At 32.6% G+C, this 15,387-nt stretch overlaps 2 pseudogenes; one reads left to right on the top strand and one right to left on the bottom strand.

The window, feature by feature from the left end:
- The first annotated feature begins 7,810 nt into the window (after positions 1–7,810).
- On the top strand, positions 7,811–7,929 carry LOC118610089 (annotated as a pseudogene).
- A 6,171-nt stretch (positions 7,930–14,100) lies between these two features.
- On the bottom strand, positions 14,101–14,221 carry LOC118610242 (annotated as a pseudogene).
- Positions 14,222–15,387: the final 1,166 nt, after the last annotated feature.

Raw genomic sequence — 15,387 nt, 5'->3', positions numbered from 1 at the left:
TTTTTTACTTGTGCATTAGGGGATAATTTTATCAAATGTATGTTAATGATTGATACTGCATTTCCTATCTGAGAATTTTCTATGAAACATAAAATTGGGTTTAATTAAAAATGGATAGATAGTCACTCAGTGTTTCATTCCAATTCTTAAGTATACCAAAATATATATGTATTTTTTGTTAAAAAGAAAACAAATTAGATTTCTCCCCTATATCCAATTCCGAGAAAATGTGTAAAGAACAATAGAGCTTCATTCATTTATTCATGCAATTAGAAGTTTCCGTGTGCCTGTATGTGCGTGTTGTGCCAAGGAGGTGACGAGGGGTTCCTGCCGTCTGGGACTTATACTCCGGAAAGGAAAATAAACATTAAAGGCAGCGTAAAAAGTAATGCCTAATTATATTTATGAAAACTGATAGGAATGAAAAGTAGACGATGCCAATGAGGCAATGTAATGACAGAATGAAGCCTTGCTTGGGTGACAGATAAGCAATGACTTTCAGGCTGCAATGTGATGGATGCGCCCCTGTGAACTGTGTGTGCATCTGGGTAAATATGAGGATGAAGGGGCCGGCACACACAAGCAAGCCATCAAGTGGGAAGTAGAAATTAGTCTTTTTTTTTGAAAGAGAATGGAACGATTTGCAGACAGTAGGGGTGTTCAATATGTCTTTTTATGTATGATCAGTAGGTTGGTCTAACATGTTAGAGATGAGAGGGTCAGGGAGCAGAAGCACATTGCATTGCTGCAGTCTCTTCTGACCAAGTGCTTGAGCTTAATAAAACCAGAGGGAAATGACACTAAAACACAGTTTACTGGTCCCGGAGTTCACAGAAAGAGTTACTCTCGTGCCCTTTCAAATTCCCTTAAGGAAATTACAGCACCGAAAATGCATATTAACCTTCAATGCTAAAATAGTTTTGAATTAATTTATTAGTAGTTGACACTTGAAACAGACCGAATTTCTTCTTCCGCATATTCAAGCTTCCAGCGATTTAGCTAGCAGTTGTCATGCTCATTAAACACACATTTGTATTGTTTTTGGAAATATATTCTAAATATTTAGCATTATAGAGGAACCGATAGTGGAAAAAGCAAATGATCTTTCCTGGAAAGAAGAACCTACTGCTGCCGGGAATTGATCATTTTGACTTTAGAACTGATGGATTGGATATAATTTCTATTCAGAACAATAGGCCGAGGTCAAGTATATTTCCCTAAGCAAGGGTACCACTTTTTCTGAAAACCTCATCCTTGAGAGTTGCATTTCAATTCTTTATTCATTTCATTTTATTTGCTTAAAATTCACTTAAGAAGTGGTGACATAAAATAGAAAAAAATAACAGAAGATGGAATAGGTATGGTTATAAGACACTTGATGATGAAAATGTGTGCTTTATCGATATCCAGAAAAAGTATCATAAATGATAAACCTCAGCTGATTGATAGACATGTGAAAGTAGAGTTTTTTTGATGCCAAAGTGAGATAGAGAAACCCATATTTTGGTTTTCGTTGTTATTTCTCTGATGTCTGCATCAGTATTATTTGCTCCTTGCTGTTCAGTAAGCATTGTTTCAGGTACTTTTAGGAGAAGAATTGATTCCTGTACTGAGGACATTTTTTAGTTAGGGGAAATATGCTCAGGTAATAATAGTGTAGGAATATGAAACAATTTAAGAACAACATAGCACATATAATTTAGCACTAGACAATTTCTGTATTATCAGCTACTAAGTGGGACCAAAGGAAAAAAAAAAAATCATAGAGAAGAGTACAGTCCACTGAAAGTCACACTAAGGTACAATATAGCAATTAGTCAAGTGTGACACATGTACACAACTGTGTGTGTGTGTGAGAGAGAGAGAGAGAAAGAGAGAGAGAGAGAAACAGAGAAACAGACAGAGAAAGAGACTGAGATTGAGACCTCTGGATTTTAGAAATGTATCCATATGGCATTTCAGAAGAAGAGTTGGCTCAGGACTCAGGGTCAGGGAGACGCGTTGCATCCTCGCTCAGCTGAAAGGGGGTGAGTGGGCGCAGAAATGGCCCACTGATGGTAACGATGATGGCATGATACAGTAATACAGTAAGGTGGATATGAGGGATACTCTCAGATACCATGACATAAAAAGATTTCAGAATTAAACCTGCAATGATTACCAAAGGTTTGGAACATAGGGCAAATATCACGCATTTGGCCCGGGATGGTAAGTGTTCCAAAACCCGGGAATATGAGATAAGGCACGAGGCCAACGAAGTAGCAGGTATTTAGAGCATCGGTAATTTGCATAGCGCATCAGCACGGGGCAAATCTCTGTCACCCCTGAAGCTGTGCCCTGTACTTGGCCTCTTCATGGAGGCACAGCTCTGTCCACTTACTCTCAAGTGTGGACATTATCAAAGGAGTCTGCAAGATATCTTATGATAAACGAGAATATGCTTTGCAAATGGTATGCAACACACAGCACCACCTCTCACTAGCTTTGGAATTTGGGACAATTTACTTAATGTCTTCAGAGATGAGGCTTTTACTGCAGGAATGTGATTATATCCACCTCATAAGGTTGCTTCTAAGATTAAAGAAGAAAAAGCATATGAGGTACATGTATAGTGTCTGACAGTTGATAATTAAATGATGTTTTTCCAGCTTCCCCCTCTTTCAATGTTTATATGTTTACCTAAGATGAAAGGTGTTCACTTCTGTGCAATTCTGGAGTTTGTTATTTTTTCCAGCTTGCTATCCTTGCTGGCTGGGAAACTACATAACCGTCCTATGTGACTTCTCTGCGTGTAAAATTTGATCCCTGAAATCGATCCCCACAACAGCTAGAGAGAGCCTATCATAAAAAAAAAAAAATCACATCATCTCACTCAACCGCATGAAAGCTCCCAACGGCTCCACTTTGCCCAAAAAGTAAATTCCAAACTCTCCCCCCATGAAGAGACCCTTACATATGAGAGGGCATTTACTCTTTTTCCCTCTTCGACTACATCTTCCACCCATCTGCTCTTCTTGCCGTTGTCAACAGTCCAGGTTCTGTCCTAAAGCAGGGAATTCCTACTTGGTCTTTCCTCCTATTGGAAGCCTTTCTCCCCAGATCCTGCTTTCTCGGCTTCCTCTTCCTGTTCCTCTCCCTGTTCCTCTCCCTGTTCCTCTTCCTGTTCCTCTTCCTGTTCCTCTCCCTCTCCCTTTCTCCTCTTCCACTTCTGTTTTCTACTTCTTTTTTCCCCATTCAGATATAAGTTAAAATATCTCACTTAGGTTTTCCTCACTACTCAAACCTACTTGGCTGACATTACCTAGACATTTCTTATATCCATTTTATTTAATTTTCTCCATTTTCACTATCTGAAATTATGAGCATGTCTTTTATCTTTTAAGTTGCTGTCTGTGCCCATCGATACCACAGGAGGACAGAAAGTATCTTGTGAATCTTGTTCATAATTTTATCTCTAATGTGAAGAGAGTGCCTAGATCATAAGCACTCAAAAATATCTGATGAATGAATAAATGAAATTAAAATAATACTTCAGGAATATTAGTGATTTTGCTAATATTTTGCACATACATTATCTAATTTTATAGCCAGATGGTTCCTTAGAGATTACTGACTACATTCTAAAAATGACAAGACCGAAAACTGGAAATTAAATACCTCAACTAAGAGTCCCTACTTTGAAGTGACAAAATTCGAACCTATTGAGTTCCAATTCAATGTTATCTTTTTTATATATTACATTGCATTTTATTCTTTTCATTTGCTTATAACTATAAAAAACTTAAACTATGAAGCAAATTTTTATTTCATTAATGTAAAAAGTGAGGATATACACGAATTATATGAATACTGAATACTGATTGTAGGTGAATAATAATGATAATTAGGCTTACACATATGGCTAAGACTCAATTAGGTTTTTAGTTTTCTCCATCAGGATTTCAGAACCAGGCTGACAGAGTGAAGGAGCAACCAGAACTAAAGAGGAAAATAAAATCCTGAAAGAAGTTCTGTTTCTTACAATTTATATTCAAGACAAAAAAAAAAAAAACTGAAAATATTTCTAAGGAAGTTGACATTTCAAAACATCAAATATTCAAATCCTTTTTAGTCACTTGTAGAAATACATTCGTCTGTAATTGACATTTATTATTCATACTTTTTTCTCTGCTTAAAATTCTATTTTGCATTTGATTATCATTGCCTTAGGATTTTCATCATGGAAGATACCTTGTTTAGAGATGGCAGTGATACTTTAAAAAAAAGTATTAATTTAGCAAATTGGACAAACAGATGAATAGATGTTGTATTTTTTATATGTTTTTGTGAAAAATAAGAAAAAATTTTTTTCAATTGATTAATTGATTAGCATTATCTCTTCTGCATCCGAGCTATAGTTTACTTCTTTGTCTTTATCTGCATAAACATGCAGGCCTCTATTCATCTAAATGTCTATGCATCTATGTAGCTATCTACACTGAAAACGTGCTTTCTTTTACTGCTATGTAAGAGTCATCTGCCTACAGAGCAAAGCTCAAAACACTTTAAGTCCCTCCATAACCTCACCTGGTACATCTTTTTAGTTTTAACTCAGTTCTCCTATATGGGATATCATGATTAAACCATTCTCATCAGAGATTTCACAAAAGCCTTGGTTGATATCCTATTCAAATTTATTCACGCTTTTCTCTTTATCTGGAGAGTCTTCTTTTATTTTTTGTGAAAATAAAAATGTATGTATCAAAAAAAACTGAATGCTAATATGTTCTGTTTTGCTTCTTTTCCATTATTTTCTTTCTCTTTACTTTTTTCCACTCCTTTCTTTCTTCTCTTTTGCTTTCCTTTCATTTTCCATTCAATATTTCAACATATAAGTATTGATGACCTACTGTTTGACACTCAGTAATCTAGGTGTTTGCAATATATCAATGAACAAGCTGATAAAAAATCCCTGCTTTTATAGAACTTTTTTAGAGCTCTACGAAGTTTAATCATGTATGTTAGAATATACTAAGCACTAATGAAAGAACAAACAACAACAACAACTTAAAGACCCCTCAATGAAAAAGTGAAAATAAATGAGGATTTGCATGGAGTCCAGTGTGGTTAGCTACAGGAGAGTATAGAATTAATAGGTGTCTAGATTTGAGGAACTTCGCAAGTAATTTTAAGGATTTTTACTTCAACATTGAGAGCATAACATTTGAGAGCTTTTAAACAAATGATTGTCATAGTTTAATTTAGTTTGAAAGAAGCATCTAAGATATTATATTCAGACTGTTGGGAATTAAATGTAAAATTAGAATGAGCAGGTAGGTAACTACTGGAGAATTTCAAGTGAAAAACTTCTTGGACCCAGAAGCTGTTAAAATAATTAAAATAAAAAATTAATATTGATATAATTGATATATGGAAAACACATTTTATTCATAAAGTATTCTTGCTTATTTTTATTTAATGTGTTGAAATTATCTGCTCACAACTTTTGTATTTGCTACACTATTTACAAATATAGTAAGCATAAATTACCTTTTAAATAGACCTCACCTGTAGAAAAACATTGTTTTCCACCTGCCTGCTTTCTACATGAATCACTAGCCATAAACTCATTCTCAATTATAAAAGGCAAATTATGAATATTGTTCAAAATGAGACAAGGCACAATTTCCCTCTTAAAGATCATTTTACCAAAAAATATTTACCTAATAAAAACAGAACCTGAATAAAATGAATAGACTGATACTCATGTTTTAAATAGTATTCAATAAATTCCTTCTGTGTTTTATGATAAATATTTTTATTTTTAAGACCCAACTTGGACAATTTTAGTACTATAAACTTATAACAGTGAACAAAGGAGATATTCACAAATTGGACCAACGAATCTGACTGCTTCAATGTAGCACTCCATTCATGATCATTTGAGTATTATATTTGCTTGTCTATTAGAAATAGAGAAAATGTGCCAGTCATTGAAGAATTTTGTTTAAATAACTATTGGATTAGCATATTAATGATCACAGGAGACAGAGGTAAAATGTCATGAACTATTTGAAAAGAATAAACAAAGGACCAGTACCATATCTCATTGTTTAATAGGGTGACCGATAAAATTTTATCACATAAAACAGCAAGGTAGTATGCATAAATTATGAACTCATATGCATGCATGAGGATTAGTATTTAAGTAGGAAATCTAATTGTGATTTTTTTTGTAATTCATTTACTAAAAAATAAAAGCCCAGCAATAATTTGATTACTTTGATTTCATTGCAATTTAGAGCTATTATTTCTATTACTTTCAAATTAGAAAGGACGGGTTAATTGTGGGATTGTGTTTTTGCATGTATATGCCAGATTTGATTAATAAATTGTGATGTATAAGTCATATTGTTAACTAAATGTGAAATAATTTTGAATGGCCACAAAAGGCATAAATTTGTTTCAATGCACTTTTAATTAAATCATTTAAATTTTCACCAGTTACTATAGTGTTTACAACCCAAGTATGTTTAATATTTCCTCTATTTTTTTTAGAATATGCTTTTTCCTTTGTTCTGGTGAGTTTTGTTTTTGTAAATGACTCAGGCTTATAGTACATAATTCAGCTTCTAAGATAGATGTCATTCAGAATATTTCATGTTTCCCATTGAAAAAACATATAAACAAAATTTTGTTCTTTATAGTTTATCCTGATAAGTTATCAGCTATTTAAATGCATTTTAATCTTTATAACATCTATTTTTATATCATGTCTAATGTAAAAATTGTTTTTGCACATAATGCAACTATGAATGTGTTACTATACAAAATATAAGCATATAATACCACCTCATGTATAATAATTACTTAGACTTGGTTCATTCCAGAAATATTAGCAAATAATACATACATCAATTACTGTGCCTTTAAAAATGTGTATAATTTGCATATATTTCTTGGCCAAACGTGTAAAAAAATCAATTCCTTTCTAACTTTATTATATACCTTAAATTGGCTTATCTACTGCCAAACTGTATTTAGATACTTGCCATAGAGTCATATATAAATTTATACCCCTATCCATCTATATTTCATGATGGTTAGAAAATAAAGGCAAAAACAGATTTAAAAATACATGTAAAGGAGAGAGAGAAGGATTAAAAACTGGTTTAAAAAGATCTGAGCATTATAATTACATAGATGTTGGTAGTTAAGATATAATGAGTACATAATTTTGAAAGAATCAACTATATATAAAATTGTTTTTATAGGAAATAGACATACCACATATAAGTGTTAATATAGATATATAACTATAATAGATTTTAATGCATTCTACATAGGCATATGTTATCTTAAGATCTATCCTATATATAGTCATGCTACTCTTGCACTGACATGTTGATAAATGCAATATTAATCCACAGTGAACTTTGACATAGTTAACAATAGAATTTTCAGGAATCAGACACGATGGGCGGCGGTGGCAGCCGGAACCTTGTTTTACTGTCCGTAGCGATTGTCATATTCAGCGAATTGGCAATATCATTCCTTCTTTTGTTCATATATTCAGCACGAAGAAGTGTCGTCTTATACGAGACACTGTTTAAGATCAGACCAGTGAGCAAGCCGATAGGAGGCTAGCCCTCGTGAATCGTATAATTTAACATAGAAAATAACGTAAAACAAATATGAAATAAAAAGGGAACACTAATGAGGGTGGAAATAGGAGTTATCATGGGAGGATACATATGGGACATGGAGAAGACTCTGGTTATTTTTAGTTCCTCAAATAACGAAATTCCAGTTAAATGATATTTATTTGAACATGCTTAGCCACACCACTCTGAACAAGCCTGATCCCGTCTCATCTCAGAAGCTAAGCAGGGTCAGGCCTGGTCAGTACTTGGATGGGAGACCACCTAGGAAGACCAGGGGCTGTCGATGTAAAAAATAAAAAAATAAGGGGGCTGTAAGCCGACAAGGTCCTTGCAATCTGTGAGGTCAACCAAGGGTTGCCTCGCCTAAAGAATTTTTTAAAAATCAAAATAAAAAAATAATTAAAAAATGAAAATTAAAATTAACATGCTAATTTAGTAAGTAATTCAGAAGTTGAAGATAAGTCTAACTCCTCACTTCAGTTGCTACCTTAAATCTCAATCCACTTCGTCTACTTTGGTGTTCCTTTATTCTATGTGTGCCATTGTTCATGAACTTACATAAATAAATATTTTCCAAAAGAAAAACATAATGCTCTGTGATTTAACATAAATAATATCCTACATAAATGCCCAGAGATCTCTCATGTCAATAATTTTTAAGATTCAGAATAAATATAAATATATAATGTAAGTAAAGCTTCTGAACAAATATATATACTTTATACATAATATGGTAATTATTTTCCTAAGATTTGTAGCTATCAGATGTAGTTTACAAGCCTCCAGGCATACTTTATTTCTTCTAAATTGTTGACTGTAAAACCCTCTTTATTTATGTATATTGAACAATATTTAAATACTTTATTATTGGCTTTTAAAAATATAACATGCCAGAGGTAAAATTTTCAAAAGGGGAATACATAAATTAAATACAATATCCCAATAAATTTCACAAAGTTTCCAATAGAGAGGATTTATTAACACTTTAAAATCACTCTCATTAGTTTGTGTTCAAGACAGAGACTGTTCTAAGGCATATCTATATTTCCAGTTTATTATTTATTTGCTTTGTTAAGGTTTTTTTTTTTAAATCATAAAGTACCCTTAACTAGGCAAAGCAAAACAATACTGGTGTTAAATAAGCAGACATCGTCTTTTATTTACTGAGATGAAGGCAGTTCATATCAATCTGTATTCATGCTCATACTCTGTTGCCTTATACTCAGAGATGTAGATATTAGGATAAAGTAGTAAGATCCATAGATTTTCTTACATTTACATTTTGAGGTTAAACCACAGTGCCTTCATTTTATGTGCACTTACATACAAACCTAACTTGTAATGTGTCAAAAGACTCCTGAAGAATGTCCTTGAACTTCTCTAAACAGGGCCCAGTGGCATCCAAAATGGTACTGTCCGTATTAAAATGTAAATGAGCCTGCAGTAACTGCAACCAGCATCACTTTATACAGGTGTTTAACGATAACAAGACCGAACAATCGATCCTTCAGGGAGATCACACGTACCATTGCTGCTGAATTGCGTCTAGGCATAATGCCTTCTGTACATGTGGTTTCATTGCTCTTGTGTGATATTCGCTGAACTCTCTGGAAAATATTCTGCTAAATTAAACAAAAGGACATCTTACCAAATGAATATTTCAGCCCCCCCGCCAAAGGAGTAGGTATAATTTTTAGTAATGCTGATTTACTTGACATATAATTAATATTTATTGAACCATTATGACATTAGTCAAAAAGGAACATGTTTTTTGCCTTTGAACAATGTGTATTTACGGGAAAAAGAGATTAACATATGGCATAATTTTGCTTGCTAAAGGAAGAATTTTATCTTTTTTGTTATCTTATTGCTATTCGATTTATCTCTGATTCATATAGTATGTGGTCAAATCGTATGAGCCTCGTTGTCATATGTCACTACCAAGGTGAATTAAATTATCTCCAGGCAGTGTGGGTTTTCGTGCATATTCATAATGCATGATGCATAAAGCACTTCCTAATCTCTTAAATCGGATCCTCTACAGGCACAATAAATGTAAATCCAGTCAACCTCAAATAAGATCTCATTTCCCATGAATATAAGAAAAATAACTTTCTTAAACTGGGTTAGTTTATTGTCAGTGAGAATGAATGAACCTTATTTTTCCTCTAAAGCCTGGAGGAGGCAAAGGAGGACAGGGGTTGCCAAGATGAAATAAGAGAGATTAACTTTATTATTTGATATATCGCATTAAAAATGTGCATGTATTTCTGGGTCTTGTTACCTTATAAATGTCAAAGAAAGAAAAATAGAAACTGCCCGAGTTCTGAACTCATCAACTTCCTAGTCTCAAAATCACGCTTCTTCCTTAACAGTGCCTCTATTAACTAGAACTAAAAAAATGAAAACAAACAAAACTGCTCATTTTATTGAGCCATCCGTGTATATTTACAGACTTAATTTGGTTTTTTTTGTTCAAGTATTTGTAAAGTTTCATTCAAAAATTGATACTGTTAATTAAATAGACACCTCTAAAACAATCTAAAGCTTAAAAGATAGAAAATATTTATCATTAAATTATTCTACTAGTGATCTACTTATCAATTATGTATCTCTATCTATTATCTATTATCTATCAATCTATCATCTATTTGCCTCTCTACCTATCATGTACTTTGATCATCTATCTATCTATCATCTAATTATCTATCCATCTTTTTATTTCTTATGTTTTTATAGTTTTCTTATTTCTTAAGAAGGGGTAGTTAAATTTATGTTTTCTAATCTCTGTGTTAATGAGATGCATTCAGGGATAAAGTAGTCAATACCGTATAGATAAAAATAAATATATTTTTAACTTATTAATCAATATAGTACTACTAGTCAATTCCTTCTTATATTCAATCTTTTTTTTTTTAACAGAACTGCTATAAATACTGATATTCCCAAAATGTAAATTTAGAAGCAGTAGGAGATGTGTAAAGGTTTGGCACTCATCCAATAGTTTCTCCTAGAATTAGACTATCTGCCCTAAGAATGTGAACCTCCACGTTACCACCACAAACTCACCATAATTGGTATGAGTTCAGAAACTTTGCATAAAATATTCCTTCCCTCAGGTATTCTTAAGTATTCTAGGTATCCTTCTTCTTTTTCTTCTTCATCATCATCATCATCATCATCATCAATAATAATTCAAGCCACAGGATAAACTTCAGCCCAGCGCAAACGTGAGGATTTTTCACATTGCTTGCTGTCCAGCATGAGGTCAGCAAAATCACTGGTGTGACCCCAGCCAGTAAACACTGCACTGAATTTGAAGGCAGGGTGCACACTTCTCTGACACGCTACACTCCAACAGGCCATGCCACTGTGGCTTAGGCATGACCAGTGCTGGATTTATACAAGCACAAACATGTGTTAACGTCAATCTTTTCCATGTATAAGTGTTCAGAGTAGATGTTTAGGGAAGAAGACAGTAATAGTTCATTGTCTGAAAGTGTAACCTTTCAAAACTCCTGATATATATGCTGGCAGTTCTCTGGAGACATGAAAACAGTTTCTGTGTCAGAGATGGAAAGATAGATGTTTAAGAAAGAATTAAAAATTTTCTGAAATCATATTAGAAGTTCATGTGAAATATAGTAAGAGTAGTAAAAAAATAGAACAATTTTTATTAGTTTCATTCATTTTAATGAATTATATTTCTGATATTATCATTATCATTATTTTGAAATTTTATGAGGTGATGATGTTTCTTGATGTCTTTAGTACCTAAAGATTGATTTATTTAATTGCTTAAAAGTTTTACAGTTTGGTTCACTGTGATAGAGCCAGATGGTTTGGAGATGAAAATATCAAATTAGTTATTAAAATTATTTTACTAAAATCAACTTTAGGGTTATCAATTAGGTTTGCATAAATCACAGCACCTAACCACACTTATACACAAACCCACTCCCATTAATGATTTAGTTCTCATGAAAAATGGCATGCCCAAATATCAAATGTTAATCTTTCAGAAAAAAGAAACATTATCAATTTTATTTTAATAATCAATTTAAAAAAATTAGCTTTTTCTTTTGCAAGAGAAAAATATTAGAAATAATTTCTCTTCAACTGAAATAGCATTTGAAACAGAATCAGAATTTTATAAACATTTTCCTGGCAGTGATAAATTATCAGAAAGATACCGAGATAAAACAGTATTATTAAAGTAGTGTTAAAAAATAGTCATTAGTCAAGAGTGTATTTTATTCAACTTGGGAAAAAAATCTTACCACCTCCCTTCTACTCTAAAAATCTTAAAATCCATGAAAGTGTGATAGTCACGTTTTCTTTATTCATTTTTGTATATTTATGATATATAATAGTTTTAGTGACCTCTGGATAAGGTTTTCCCAGCAGGTAATGATGTGTTTATCTTTTTTTCTGCCAGGAAATAACCAACCCTGGGTCATCATTACTTAAATAAGTGGGTGATTATATAGTTAAAGGAGAAAAGGGATATATGTTAAGAGAGAAACTTTACTTTTTTAATAATTGAAGGATATTTTCTTAAGTTAATACAAATGCTTTATATTTGTCACTTCTTTATTGAAAGACTAAGTTCACTGTTGAGTATATATCTAATGGAAGGAATAAATCTTTGAACACCACCAAGAGTATAAATTTGTCTGTGACCTATGCAACATCTCAAGGTTAATGGATAGAAAAGTTATAATTCAAAGCTAAACCTTCTATGTCCTTGAATTATATTGAAACATGAATTTGTAATAAAAACTCTGATTACATCTCTATTCTTCTATTTATCATTTCAAGTTTGTCAAAGTACTTCATGATTTTGATAATAAATGTATTTTTCTAAGTAGTTCAGATAATATACATTTTATAGAATTGTTGGAAAATTAATTGTGTTAATCATACAGAATTCAGTGTATATCCTGGGAATAAATGCCTAGTAGATGCTATCCTTCCCTTTTGTTTCCATTAGAAAAATGGCCTTAATAGTCCCAGTGACTAATATTGGCATCCAGGGTACATAGTTTAAGAATTATGTTTATAATATTAGTATTTTATGATGTTATGACAATGTACACTGATTACTTTTAATATTTTTGAGTGGGCATGATAACATAAATTGAGTTGACCTAATTTAAAAATGATTATAAAGATTTACAAGGAGTTGTTAAGGACTGAATATTTATGTGTCCCCAAAATTCATATGTTGAAGTCATAACCCCCAATGAGATAGTGTTTGGGAGTGGGTCCTTGGAAGGTAATTAGATCATAAAGGTGGTGTAATAAGATCACCTTATAAGAGAAATAAGAGATTACTTCCTCTCTCTACCTTCCAGTGCCTGATGCGCCATGTACAAAGCAGGAAGTAGGCTCTCACCAGGAACCGGATGTGCCTGCCACATTGATCTTGGACTTGCCAGTGTCCAGAACTGTGAGGTATGAGTGTTTTTTGCTTAAGCTTCCCAGTCGATGGTACTTTTTGTTACAGCACCCAGAGCTGCCTGGGACAGGAACAATACCAAAACTTAGTCCTACACACGTGCTTTAAGGAGAGAGACACCTTGGGCTCCCAACTAAAACATGTATATGATGTATATCAGTGCATTCAGGGAAAGAAAGATCCCAGTTATATTTTAGGGTTTGGGACTTCTACCCTAACAAATTCATCATAAAACTTGGCAGACTCAGCAAACACTGACAGGTGTCCCAGCGCAGTACTCATGTCAATATCTTGAAAAAGAATTCTTATTTCTAGTTTTCAGCTGTCACCTAATGAGTGGCCCACAGATGCTAGAATTGGTTTATAATGCTTCAGTGAAATTAGAATATACATATTTTATTTCGTATGTGGGCCCATCCATATTTTGGAAAAATTAAAAGAAATAGAGTTATGCAAATGCATATAAATGCATAGAAACACTGGATTGTCATCATCGTCTTAATTTATAAACCTGTCAGTCTCATAAATGAGGCAATTTGCTGGAGACAGATCACAAGTTCATCTCTGAAATAGAGGTCAGAGAAAACATGTTTTTCAAAATCTTTATTTTAAAGGACTAGATGTACATTAAAATATCATGCCATTTTATCTCTTACCATAAGACATTGAGGCTCATTTAAAATTCTTCGAAATCGGTATTGTTTTTAATCCAATGACAAAGTGGACTTGAATTTATACAACAGAAAATTTGTCTAAGGTAAACATTACAAAATAAAGAATTGATGGTAAAATCCAAACTCTTTCAAAAGAAGAAACTTTTCCAAAACAAATATTGCAAAATTAGAAAAGCTATCTTAGGACAGGGAGGTAAATTTTTCTTAATTTCCCCAAATTTTTAGTAACACTAACTGAATTGATAACAAGAAAAGATTAAGGAAAGCATCGAAGCTTCCTCAAGGCACTGCTGTTTCTGTCTTTTTTGTTGTTGTTATTTAAAGCCTTCACAGCACCTGGTCTTCCTAGGTGGTCTCCCATCCAAGTACTAACCAAGCCCGACCCTGCTTAACTTCCGAGATCAGAAGAGATTGGGCGTGTTCAGGGTGGCATGGGCGTAGACTTCTTTCTGTCTTTTTTTAAAAGAAAAAAAAATCATTCTAACAAAATAGAATAAAACTGTTAATTTAGGTTGACAAAATTTAAGTCAGCTGTGCAGGGAAGTTATTTGACATCTCTCAGCTCTCACTTTAAATTAATGAATATTCTTATAGAAAATCAAAGGCATTTCTCTCATTACATATTACATAGTATGCCATTTATTTCTTTCCTATATTTCATATTATTCATTTCCTCCAGTTAGCTTTAAATATTTGGACTTTATTATATTCTTATTTATATTTTGGTTTTCTCTGCCCTTCTTAGCCCTATTATACATATTCCAATATCGGAATGTAAAATCTTCTTCAGGTTGCCAAAAATTTAACAAAAAATATAATGAAAATTCTTTAATTTGCTTTTTGGATATGAAAACAGAATGGGAATACATAAGCAAATAAGATAAATGTTAACTATTTTTGGACTTTTTCTTAACTAGAATATTATATTTATTTTTTTTCTTCTTTAGTATAGTACATTCTTATGAATAAGAGAATATCAGAATGAATGAATAAACTTTACAGATATGCTATATCTATACTTATTATTTACAAAGCTGCCACATAGATACATTCAGCAGAAATTTCACTACTATCCTCCCTTACATTAGAAAATCTAACAGTGTAAGTAAAACTTGCTCTTATTTCTGGCTTTTGACACTAATGGGAGTTTTCAGTAAAGACTGGAAGTCCAATTGATGTATGAGCCAAGTAGTTCTCTTTAATTGTGTTTGTAAATTCAATAGCTATTATAGAAAGAGACATTCTTGGCTGCACTTTACAAAAATTATTGTGCCTCCTAGACCATACTTTATTCATTCTTAACTTCTATGTGTTTTAAAACTGTCTTGTGTTAAGAGTAACTCAGAAACGTACACTTGTCTCTCACTGACTTGGGGAGGCTTTTGTTCTGCCACTTTTCTCTGTTAACTCAATGCATTTTGTTTAAATCTAACATAATGGTGTTGAGCATGTACTAAAAAGAATGAAGAAAATGATTTATATATAAAAGCACAGTAAGAGAAATAGAGATAAACAATGTGTTCTGGAATTTTTTTTTTTTGATGTGAGTGGAAAGAAATAGAAAATAGGTTAAGTTACTGTTGCAAATTTATATCAATAATATTTACTA

This window comes from Rousettus aegyptiacus, unplaced genomic scaffold, assembly GCF_014176215.1.
Source record: "Rousettus aegyptiacus isolate mRouAeg1 unplaced genomic scaffold, mRouAeg1.p scaffold_m13_p_12, whole genome shotgun sequence".
Classification (NCBI taxonomy): Eukaryota; Metazoa; Chordata; class Mammalia; order Chiroptera; family Pteropodidae; genus Rousettus; species Rousettus aegyptiacus.
Note: the sequence above shows the minus strand (reverse complement) of the source record. Positions and strands in the feature narration are given on the sequence as shown.